Source organism: Giraffa tippelskirchi, chromosome 1 (assembly GCF_054371585.1).
Source record: "Giraffa tippelskirchi isolate mGirTip1 chromosome 1, T2T-mGirTip1v1.2.pri, whole genome shotgun sequence".
Taxonomy (NCBI): Eukaryota; Metazoa; Chordata; class Mammalia; order Artiodactyla; family Giraffidae; genus Giraffa; species Giraffa tippelskirchi.
Genome location: NC_137275.1, coordinates 110825111 through 110836642, shown reverse-complemented (window position 1 = coordinate 110836642; position 11532 = coordinate 110825111). Strand labels below are relative to the sequence as shown.

Genomic DNA, 11532 nt, shown 5'->3' with positions numbered 1-11532 from the left:
ATCGGTGTGCTCCATCCTCCCTGGCTACCGTGATTGGCTCAGGACTGGGGCTGTGACCAATCGGGGCCCAGGGCCGGGCCTCAGGCTGGAATCAAGAGAGGAAGAGGAAGTTCCGCCAAAAGGGGTGGGGCCTGGTGAGGTCAGGTTACAGCGGTGGAAGCGGCGTGAGGTCAGCCTGGGGCAGTTGGTGGCTTTCCCGCGCCCATCAGGGCAGAGCCGCCCGCCTGAGAATGAGGGCGCTGCTGAGCCCACGGGCTGAGAGCGCCAGTTCCTGCCGTGGTCCCGGAGATCCACCTGAGACCTGAGCGAAGCCGTCTGCCGGTGAGTCCTCTCCTGCTTGTCTGTCAGCTTGTTTGCACCACGCTGGGTTTTCTGTCTAGCTGGCTAAGTGGAGACCCTGGAAATGCACGTGTGTGGGTTTTGGCTGGCTTCAGGGAAGAAATGCCAGAGGACACTGGGAGCCTCCAGTTTAATCTGGATTCAGGTCATATCTCTTGAAAATGAAGTGAAGTTCCTCAGTCGTGTCCGACTCTTGTGACCCCATGGGCTCTACAGTCCATGGAATTCTCCAGGCCAGACTGCTGGAGTGGGTAGCCTTTCCCTTCCCCAGGGGATCTTCCCAGTCCAAGGATTGAACCCAGGTCTCCCGCATTGCAGGCAGATTCTTTACCAGCTGAGCCACAAGAGAAGCCCGAGAAGACTGGAGTGGGTAGCCTGTCCCTTCTGCAGCGGATCAGGATTCGTGACCCAGAAATCAAACCGGGGTCTCCTGCATGGCAGGAGGGTTCTTTACCAGCTGATCTATCAGGGAAGCCCAGGATCTCTTAAGGCCAGCTAGTCATTGATATGTCTTAAGGCAAGCTACTCATTGTAGGGTTCCCCTAATTAGTCTTCACAGGATTAAGGTAGCAACCTGCTAAGGTAGCAATCAATGTCCTTTTTCTAGAGGACAAAAGCGGGGCTCAAAGGAGGTAACAGAGCTACAGCAAGGAAGTGTGTACCTAGACAAAACCCCCAGATCCTGCTGTTAGAACTCAGGGAAGCCATATGGTGTGGCTTGTCCATGTGACAGGGGCTAAGGCGCCCAGCCCACACTGGGTACTGTGGGGACCTGACTTGGTAACTGCCGTCTGGCAGCTCTGAGGCTGACAAAAGCAGTTTGCACTAAAGAGAGGAAGGACACCTCCCTTCATCCACCCCACCACACCCTCGGGGTACTGCCACACCCTGCCCCCTTTCTCTTGCTTTGTGAGGGAATAAGAGTCACGCTCACGTGACCACATTGGCTGTCCACTTTTCACGGGCTACCAACTGGAGCTGCTACAGGAGAGGCCAAGAGCCTTTGCCCCTGAGTACCTCTCTTTCCTTTGCACCGTGGGGGCCCTCCTCCACACTTGCACACCAGAGGCCTCCTCTGAGACATGCAGGGACCCTCCCTCAGTTTGCAACAGGTTGCCTCCGTGCCTGTCCTTTCAATGCCTCCCTCGAAACTCAGATCCTAGCCCCTTTGTCTACTCGCGGCCCACCTGGCTGCCATGGGAGGGCCATAGCTTACAATGAATCCCAAGCTCAGATCTGACAGGCGGGAATCTGTGTATAAAGGACCTGATTATTGACGCTGTACAGGCTGTATTAGGCTCCAGGGATCCGTAACCAGGGCTTGGGCCACAGTGACTCCACAGCTGTTTTGATGCCTGCGGAGGGTTCTGCCTATAGTGGGGGTGGGGTGAGTCTCCTGAGGTTCTGAAGGCCAACTTTTTGCAGGTTCATGGTGCACAGAGAAGAGAAGGCGGAGTCCTTCCCTGGAGGTGGTCACAGCTCATGGATGAGCCAGACAGGCAGGCAGGGCACAATAGCACCTGAGCTGCCTTTATGAGGAAATGGTGTGAGGGCAGAGGAAGAGAACCAGGTCTGCTCCCTCGTGTGGTGCCCAGGGCAGGTTGTCACCAGACTAAACACTTAACTATGGTGATGACCATCACTGCTGTCTGCAAAGGCTTTACACTGGCATGTGTCTTCATCTAGCGGTCAGGCCGTCTCTAAACTACACTGTCCATGGGCATGGCCTCTTCCTTGGAACTTGCCGTGTTTCGTCTCTTCCTTACTGAACATTCGTTTCCAAGAGGGTTTTTGGGCCACAAGATTGTTGAGTTTTCTCTAGCTTTGCCTCATGAGGAATGCTTTTCCGGTTGTTGGTGTGGTTTGTTTTTCCAGCTCTCTTTCTTGGCTTATTTTGTGAATTGGTTTCTGCCAGAGGAAGAGCTCAGAATTTGCCTTCTGGCTGAGATGTGACACTTACAGCAGCAACGCCTACCTGGATATTAGGACCACATTTGCCGAAAGGGCTTTGTTATGCAGAAGACCCCTTGAAAGTACCTACCCTGTCCTTTCAGATACCCAAAGGCTATTTGCAATGAAATAGAAAACAATAATGCTCAACTTTAGTCTTACAATCTGTGGGGAGTCAGAAAAATCCCCTGGAGAAGGGAAACACTAGCCATTCCAGTATTCTCGCCTAGAGAATTCCACGGAGCGTGTAGTCCATGGAGTCGCAAAGAATCAGACAAAATCTGATGACTGAACAGCAACAACAATGAAGCTTCATCACTCATCAAACAGAGACAACAACAGTATTTACACAACTGTGTGCATGTTCAGTTGCTCCTTCGTGTCCACCTCTTTGCAGCCCTGTAGATTGTAGCCCCCAAGATCCTGTATCTGTGAATTTTTCAGGCAAGAATGCTGAAATGGTTTGTCATTTCCTCCTCCAGGGGATCTTCCCAGCCCAGGGATTGAACCCAAGTCTCCTGCATCTCCTACATTGGCTGGCGGGGTCTTTTCTGCTGAGCCACCTGGGAAACAAGTCATTACATCACTGGGTTATCCTAAAGTACTTAATGTAGAGTCTGGCTCTTGGGAAATTCTCACTGGTAATGTGAATATTCAGTCATCTATCATTATTGCTCATAGGATAATGGAATGGCCATGCTCACAAAAGGGAAAGAAGAGCCTTTCCAAGTCCAGTGAAATCCTTCGCCACACATATCTTTTTTAAAACTTGACTTTGAAATAAATACCAAACATAAAGACATTGGTTATGGCCACCAGAAAAGATGGAGTTGTACCAACAAGTGAGGATTCTTCTCCAAGTTCCAACATGCATGCGTTGTTTGCCTGGCACCACCCACACTTCTGTGACAGCAGCTGGGGGTCCTGCAGCTTAACTCAGTGTGGACACTGCCTATCTGCGGGTAGTGCCAGACCCCACAGGTTAAAGGCCCAACCCTATAAGACCCTTGCCCCACTTGAGACATCATTTGCAAGCCCAGATGGTCACCTACGCTCTGACCCACTGGCCACCCGTTCAGAGGTTCTAATGACTTTGGGTTCTATTAATTGGTAGAGTGGCTCACGGAACTCAGAGAAACATGTTGCCTACTAGATCACAGCTTTATTGTAAAAGGTACTAAAACTCAGGAACAGCAGATGGAAGGGGATGCACAGGACAGAGTGTGTGTGGGGGAGGCACGGAACTTCACGCTCTCCAAGCCCCGCTTTCCCCAAATCCACATGTGTTCATCAACCCAGAGCTGTCCAGACCCTGTTTGGTGGTTTTTCTGGAGGATTCATCACACAAGCACAATTGGTTAAATCACTGGCTGTTGGTGATTGCTTCGACAGGAAGCCCTTCTCGCGTTCCCAGACATGGTAGTGGGGAGGGACCGGAAGTTCCAATCCTCTAACCATGTGGTTAGTTCCCCTGGCAAAAAGCCGCCCCCCTTTGGAAAAGAGGCACTCTCTGAAAAGTCATCTCATTCACCTAACAAGAGACACCTTGACTGCTGTCCCCACTTAGGAAATTCCCCGAGTTTTAGGAGCTCTGTGTCAGGACTGGGGGACAAAGACCAAAAATGTATTTCTTCTTATGAATACAAGTCACAAGGTCACAGTGACCCCAAATTTCAGTGATAATTTGGTACTATAGCTTTAAAAGGTTTTCAGCAGTTGATTGGACCTTTTTTAAAAAAAAATGTTGGGGCCACACCTCAAGACATGTGGGCATCTTAGTTCCCCAACCAAGGATTGAACCCACACTCCCTGCATTGGAAGGCAGAGTGTTGATCACTGGACCACCAGGGAAGCCCCTGATGGGCCCTTTTTTGATGAGAATGCTCCTGTGGTGTAAACTAAAGGGTTCAAGATTTCAAAAAGCTGGAGCTGAGCATGAGCCATCTTCTTATGCTGTCTTTAGATCATAACCGACTTTTCCATGGCCCTTGCAAGCCTGAGCTTTCCCCTGAGATGAGTCAGGCCCCAAGCAGCCTGTTGCCTTCCCCTGCTCGAGACCAGAGTCTATTCGGGGGCCGCTGGGCGCAGGCAGCATGCAGGGTGTGCGCGGGTCCACGCCAGCGGGATTAGCGAGAGATGCCTGGGATGGCTCATTGCCGGGTGTGCTCTGATTACAAGAAGTGAGAGGGTTTGGGGAACAAGATAGCCTCGGAGAGAGCCCAGCCACACAACCTTGCCCACTGTGAAACAAAATTGTGCTGCTTCCCCAAGGAGAAAGAAATCCATGGACTCCTTTGAATAATCAACGACCCCCAAAAGATGAAGAGTCTTAAAGTGGGATTCCTCAGCCTTGGCGTTGCTGGCATTTGATATGTTGCAGCATTTGTAAATACAACCGAAAATGTCCCCAGATGTCACCAGTGTCCCCCGGACCCCAACATTGAGGGCCAGCTGGACAGGCTGGACCAGGAGCAGGGATGAATGAAATGAAAGTTGCTCAGTCATGTCCAACTCTTTGCAACCCCATGGACTATACAGTTCATGGAATTCTCCAGGCGAGAATAATGGAGTGGGTAGCCTTTCCCTTACCAGGGGATCTTCCCAACGCAGGCATCGAACCCAGGTCCCACATTGCAGGCGGATTCTTTAGCAGCTGAGCCCCAAGGGAGGCCCAAGGGAAGACCAGGAGCAGGGATGGGAGAATGCAAAAGGACAGTGAAGCAAGAGAAATGGGGGCAGAGAAGCAAGTCCGCCCTCCTGAGACGTCTGCTGGCCCGGTCATCTGCAGTTGTGACCAGGTCACGGGGGCTCAGAGGTGTGTGACCCCCTGTGCTCCCCCAGGGCCAGCGGGTGTGTGAGGCTGAGCTGCTCCGGGGGAAGCGTGGGCCTCAAGCCCCACACAGATGTGCGGCGCGAGCCTTTCTCCCGAGTCAGGAGGTTTATTGTTGAGAAGACTTCCCGTGATGAACAGGGGAAGACCGGCCTGGCTGAAGTCGCGGTCAAGGGGTGGATCTTTTTTTGTTGTCGTTTGCTGTGAGGCTCAGGCATAAAAACTTTTATTAGAGAAGTCATGATTATGTATAGATGTGTGTAATTTTGATCTGATATTCAAATATTCAAATGTTTTCTCTTTTAGTTTCTCAGCTCAGTTCAGTTGCTCATTCGTGTCCAACTCTTTGTGACCCCATGAACAGCAGCACTCCAGGCCTCCCTGTCCATCACCAACTCCCAAAGTTTACCCAAACTCATGTCCGTTGAGTCAGTGATGCCACCTAAGCATCTCATCCTCTGTCGTCCTTTTCTCCTCCTGCCTTCAATCTTTCTCTACATCAGGGTCTTTCCAGTTGAGTCAGCTCTTCGCATCAGGTGGCCAAAATATTGGAGTTTCAGCTTCAACATCAGTCCTTCCAATGAATATTGAGGACTGATTTCCTTTAGGATGGGCTGTTGGATCTCCTTGCAGTCTAAGGGACTCTCAAGAGTCTTCTCCAAGACCACAGTCCAAAAGCATCAAGTCTTCTGCGCTCAGCTTTCTTTATAGTCCAACTCTCACATCCATACGTGAGTACTGGGAAAACCGCAGCCTTGACTAGATAGACCTTTGTTGACAAAGTAATGTCTCTGCTTTTTATTTTTTTAATCAGCTTACTCATTTTAGTTGGGGGCTAATTACTTTACAGTACTGTAGTGGTTTTTACCATACATTAACATGAATCAGCCATGGGTTTACATGTGTTCCCCATCCTTAACCCCCCTCCCACCTCCCTCCCCATCCCATCCCTCTGGGTCATCCCATTGCCCCAGCCCTGAGCATTTGTCTCATGCATCGAACCTGGAATGACGTTCTGTTTCACATATGATAATGTACATGTTTCAATGCTCTTCTCTCAGATCGTCCCACCCTCACCTTCTCCCTCAGAGTCCATAAGACTGTTCTATGCATCTGTGTCTCTTTTTCTGTCTCGCATATAGGGTTATCGTTACCATCTTTCAAATTCCATATATAGGCATTAGTATGCTGTATTGGTGCTTTTCTTTCTGGCTTACTTCACTGCGTATAATGGGCTCCAGTTTCATCCATCTCAATAGAACTGGTTCAAATGTATTCTTTCTAATGGCTGAGTAATATTCCACTGTGTATATGTAACACAGCTTCCTTATCCATTCGTCTTGTGATGGACATCTAGATTGCTTCCATGTCCTGGCTGTTATAAACAGTGCTGCATTGAACATTGGGGTACACGTGTCTCTTTCAATTCTGGTTTCCTCGGTGTGTATGCCCAGCAGTGGGATTGCTGGGTCATATGGCAGTTGTATTCTCAGTTGTTGAAGGAGTCTCCACACTGTTCTCCATAGTGGCTGTACTAGTTTGCATTCCCACCAACAGCGTAACACCCTCCAGCATTTATTGCTTGTAGACTTTTGGATAGCAGCCATTCTGACTGGCATGAAATGGTACCTCATTGTGGTTTTCATTTGCATTTCTCTAATAATGAGTGATGTTGAGCATCTTTTCATGTGTTTGTTAGCCATCTGTATGTCTTCTTTGGAGAAATGTCTGTTTAGTTCTTTGGCCCACTTTTTGATTGGGTCGTTTATTTTTCTGGAATTGAACTGAGCTGGTAGATCTTAAGGACACAGAATATTGGGAGTCCCAGATGGGGCTTCTGATACTGACGACCACAACCTGGGGGCTGGGGGTGGGGGAGGCTTAAAACAATACTAATCGATTCTCTCCCAGTTCTGGGACCAGAAGTTTATTGTATTTTCTTTATTTTTATTAAATTAGGTTATTTATCTATCTTTTAACTTTACAATACTGTATTTGTTTTGCCATACATTGACATGAATCCACCATGGGTGTACATGTGTTCCCCTTCCGAAACCCCCCTCCCAGCCCCCTCCCCATCCCATCCCTCCAGGTCATCCCGGCGCACCGGCCCCGAGCACCCTGTATCATGCGTCGAACCTGGACTGGCGATTCGTTTCACATATGATAATTGACATGCATCAGTGCCATTCTCCCATATCATCCCGCCCTCGCCCTCTCCCATAGAGTCCATGATACTGTTCTATATATCTGTGTCTCTTTTGTTGTCTTGCATACAGGGTTATCTTTCCGATTTACTAAATTCCAAGGCGTCAGCAGGACCGGGCCCCCCGACCCGGGCTCTGGGGGAGCGTCACTTCCAGCTCTTCCAGTTTCTGGGGCTCCAGGTGTTCTTGGGTTTGGGGCCACGTGCCCCCAGCCTCCGCTTCCTACTCACATGGCCTCCTCCTCTCTGTGTGTCCTTCCTCTTCTTATAAAGACACCCAGCATTCTGCATAAGGCCCAGCTAATCCTCTATAACCTTATCTAACTTGATTTCATCTGCAAAGACCCCATTTCCGAATAAAGCCCCCCTCGCAAATATGAGGAGTTGGGATGTGGGTGTCTCTTTTGGAGGGCACCATTCACCCATCCACAAAGCTGGGCCTTTACACATGAGCGGTTATCCCAGGAGTGGGGGGAGTTCACGCAGGACCCCTCGAAGTACAGCCATGGGTGGGGGAGGCATGGCTCGTGGTTGGAAGGCTGAGCGGGGCAGGTGGTCTGGTGGGAACCAAGCTTTGAGCTGGCTGCCTGGGTGCAGGGTCCCGGGGTGTGCATGGAAGCCCCTGAGGTCGTCAATACGCAGGTTCTGACTCAGCAGGTCCAGGTGGGCCCCACACTGCGCTTCTCACCTGCTCCCAGGGTGTATAAACTGCTGAGCCTGGTCCACGCTTGGAGGTGTGAGGAGCGTGCAGTCCTGTTTCCCAGGAGCCGTCAGAAACGTCCCCAAGGAAGGCCCCTCCCCAGTGTCCACTCAAGTCCCCGACCCCCTGTCCAGTGCCCCTGAGGTACCCAAGACAGAGGCCCGCACACCCCGCTGGGTGCCCCGGGCCAGGAACCCAGTGGAGGGGGAGGGGCGGGCCTGGAAGAAACGTGCTCATGGCTCCGTGTGTGGGGCGGATGGAGGCTGAGCCCGGCCGACGGGCTGTGCCCACAGGTGACCCACTGGCCCCCGCCCCCCGCCAGGCACCCAGGGGAGCTCAGCTTGAAAACTGCTTCCCCAGCCACCCAGAGGAGGGGCCCTGGTTGTCAAATTAGGATCTGACAGCTTGATCCAGAAGACGGCCCCCGAAGTCAGTTTCACACATGAGGGTCCAGGAGGGGGTCATGTCAGAGACCCCTGGGACAGCAGATAGGATGGAAACGGTGGGGGAAGGTCCTGGAGGCAGGCAGCCCAGGCCTGCCTTCTGCAGGAGCACCTCTTCTGCCCACCCCCCACTCCTCTGTCCCTCTGATGGCGTTGGGATCTGAGCCAGGGATTCCAGGAAATGGAAAAGAGCAGCTTGTGCGCCAACATGTTTCCCTGTACCTGAAACCCATCAGCATTTTTCAAGTCCAACCTCAAAGCCAGGGCGTTATTGATGTCCTAGGAATGTCTTTGTAAGCCTCCCAGAGTGCGGGCGGACACCCGGGCTGGACTCGGGAATTGAGGCCCAGGGAGCAGGCCCGGAGGTCTGGCGTCTGAGGAGCCCCAGACTTTCTGTGCGAGGGAGGACTGAAAAGCCACTCTCTGGGGCTGCCTTTCCTGCCTCCAAGGACGATAGCCTCCCCTACCGCGTTTGGGCTGAGAGTCATCCTGGGCTGGGAAGCGCTGGCTGGGAGGTCATTTTTCAGAGGCCATTGCCCAGGGGGCCCCGCGCCCAGGGAGAGCTCCCACACTGCCTGGGAACGTCAAGGCGCCCTCCACACGGCTGTTCTGTCACGTTTGCTCTGTGGGAGGGAGCTCGCGAGACTAGGCCTGTCTGCACCGTGCTCGGCTCCTGCAGGGAGAACACCGTGGGCCTAGGGGCCCCAACCGGCATTTTTCTCCTGGGAAGGCCACACGTGGAGCGGCCCAGCAATGCCTTTGGAGCCATCCCGTGGCTGTTTGCTTTCGTCTGCCGGAGCTAGCTTTGCTCCCCTCAGCGGCGTTGGACAGGGCCGGGGTAGGCCCGCCACCCCTCGCCGGGGGCCCCTGGGAAGTGCGGGCTGGCCTTGGCCAGGGGACACCGGCATGGCACACGGACCTCTCCGCCATACTCACCTGGCCTCCTGCCCCATGGGAGGACGCGTTGCCCTAGGACTATCTTTGCAAGGCTCCCAGAGTGCAGGCAGTCACCCGGGCCTGACTCGCGAATTGAGACCCTGGGAGGAGGCCCGGAGGTCTGGGATCTGAGGAGCCCCACACTTGCTGGGCGAGGGAGGACTGAAAACCCACTCTGTCGGGCTGCCTTTCCGGCCTCCAAGGAAGATAGCCTCCCCTGCCAACTTCGGGCTGAGTGTCACCCCGGGCTGGGAAGCACTGGCTGGGAGGTCATTTTTCAGGGGCCATGGCCCCTGGGGCCCCGCGCCCAGGGAGGGCTCCCACACTGACCGGGAACTTCAAGGCACCCTCAAAAAGGCTGTTCTGTCACGTTTGCTCTGCAATACTAGGCCTGTCTGCACCGTGCTCGGCTCCTGCGGTGAGAACACCGTGGGCGCCCGCCTGCATCCCGGGACTTTCTCCTTAGGCTTTTAGTTACATCATTTTGCAAGAGGTACGGACTGACATATGCAACACTTAAAAAGACGTTAGTTGAAATTCTTGTTTTATATAAGGCCTGTGCTGATCTACAGATCTTCCTTGGTGGCTTGCTAAGTTGCTTCAGTCGTGTCCGACTCTGTGCGACCCCATGGACTGCAGCCTACCAGGCTCCTCCGTCCATGAGATTTTCCAGGCAAGAGTACTGGAGTGGGGTGCCATTGCCTTCTCCGCCCTGGTGGCTTAGCGGTAAAGAAACTGCCTGCCAAGGAAGACACGCTGGCTTGATCCCTGGGCGGGGAGGATCCCTTGGAGAAGAAAATAGCAACCCATTCCAGTATTCTTGCCTGGGAAATCACATGGGCAGAGGAGCTTGGAGGCTACAGTCCATGGGGTCACAAAGAATCGGACATGAGTTAGCGACTAAAACAAACCACAGTGCTGATTTGTGAATACGATGGCCATGAGCCAGGTTCCCTAATTGTCTTCCTTTCCCTTTTCGTGTTGTTTCCAGATGGGGGAAATCAGGTCATTGGCAGGCATCCCCCTGGAGTGATTGCAGCGTCTCTGCTGGTGTTTCATTCAGCATTTGGAAAGATCTGGAAAGTCATCTGTCCCCCTTCCCTAGCCAACAAACCTCTGACAAATCTGTAGTCAGTTTCTTTCATGACTTGCCTGTAAGAAAGAATTGTTCTGATCCTTTAGAAGCAAGATTTTGCTACATTTGAGCAGTAGTTTTGGTAAAGGACTAATTTAGGGTTGCAAAAATATAGATGTCATCTATGTTTTGTCTCTGCCTCAGCATTACTGACTCATTCCTTTATGAGCCCAATTGATACAATAGTTTACAGAGATTCACAAGAATGCTAACATTTCCACTTAACAGAGGAAGACAAACGGGCTGATGCTGCTGTTTAGTCACCGAGTTGTGTCCTACTTTTTGTGACCCCAGGTACTGTATCCCGCCAGGCTCCTCTGTCTATGGGATTCTCCAGGCAAGAATACTGGAGTGGATTGCCATGCCCTCCTCCAGGAGTTCTTCCTGATCCAGAAATCGAACATGCGCCTGCCTCATTGGCAGGTGAATTCTTTACCACTGAGCCATCAGGGAAGCCGAAAGCCATACTGGGACAGAGACAAATGCAAACAGCCCCCAAAGCAGCTCATTTCCTCTTTCGTCTTGGCAGCTCTGCACAGGGCCGGGTCGTGGATCTGAGTTTGCTCAAAAGAAGAGTCAAGTGACCCTGCCGCTGGGCTACGGAGGCCCCCCTTTCATGACAACCCCCTCACCCCAAGCATTTCTCTCATTTCTTCTTTGCTGACATGTCCCCCTCCGCCGCCGATCACACGTGGCAGTATATCACTGGGTGACCCGCTCTACCTTCATGGCGTGCCACAGCTCGTGGGCATCATATGAGGGTGGGGGGTACATGAGGCCGACCATGACGTCCTTGAAGTGATTGGAAAGCTTCTCCTTCAAGTCCCCAGCCAGGTCCTGTGCAGGGAAAGCAAGTACTTGCATTACACCACTTCCCAAGTTTGCGGGGAAAATGGGATAATTGCAGAAAGTCTTCTAGCAGGATTCCCTTCTCCTTGCCCCTTCACATAATAGCTAGTTTGGTTTGGATTCACACGTGTGTACATGGGTTAC

The 11532-nt window shown here is 52.2% G+C and overlaps 1 long non-coding RNA gene across 1 annotated transcript in view; it reads left to right on the top strand.

Moving 5' to 3' along the window:
• The first annotated feature begins 126 nt into the window (after positions 1-126).
• The window catches only part of LOC145506877 (uncharacterized), a 50359-nt gene continuing 38953 nt past the window's right edge, over positions 127-11532 (top strand). Inside the window, exon 1 of the long non-coding RNA XR_014054414.1 lies at positions 127-321. This is a non-coding gene — a long non-coding RNA (uncharacterized LOC145506877). The remainder of the gene's footprint in view (positions 322-11532) is intronic.